Source organism: Orycteropus afer, unplaced genomic scaffold, assembly GCF_000298275.1.
Source record: "Orycteropus afer afer isolate SDZICR_OR568_19922 unplaced genomic scaffold, OryAfe1.0 scaffold00837, whole genome shotgun sequence".
In the NCBI taxonomy this organism is placed as follows: Eukaryota; Metazoa; Chordata; class Mammalia; order Tubulidentata; family Orycteropodidae; genus Orycteropus; species Orycteropus afer.
This window is the reverse complement of record NW_006922424.1, coordinates 599,473-599,883: the sequence shown is the minus strand read 5'-3', so window position 1 is coordinate 599,883 and position 411 is coordinate 599,473.

Genomic DNA, 411 nt, shown 5'->3' with positions numbered 1-411 from the left:
GGAGATTAAAAATAATAATAAAAAGGACAAAAGTATTAATAATATTAGTTGTTTTAAAACATACAAATACAAGCAAACTAATCACCAGAAAAAAAGGAGGTGAAAAAAATAAAAATTAAAAAAGAGAAAAAGAAATCATTGGAGGATAGGGCAGGGCACCCAGGCTCCATCTGAGCACACAGACTGTGATGGAATTCCTATGGGCCCAGAATGTAAATGGGAGTGGGGGTTGGCTGCACCTCTGTTCACCAAGTGGGTGTGGGTATAAGAGTAACAAGAGGAATGTCGTGCCTTTTCAGTCTTTCAGGTCCCGAGTGTCCTTGGGGTTGCTGGAAAGTAGAATGTGTTCTTAAGCACCAGGAATCTGTGAGAGCACTGTCTCTTTAAATATCCAAAATAGTCAAGCTGCTT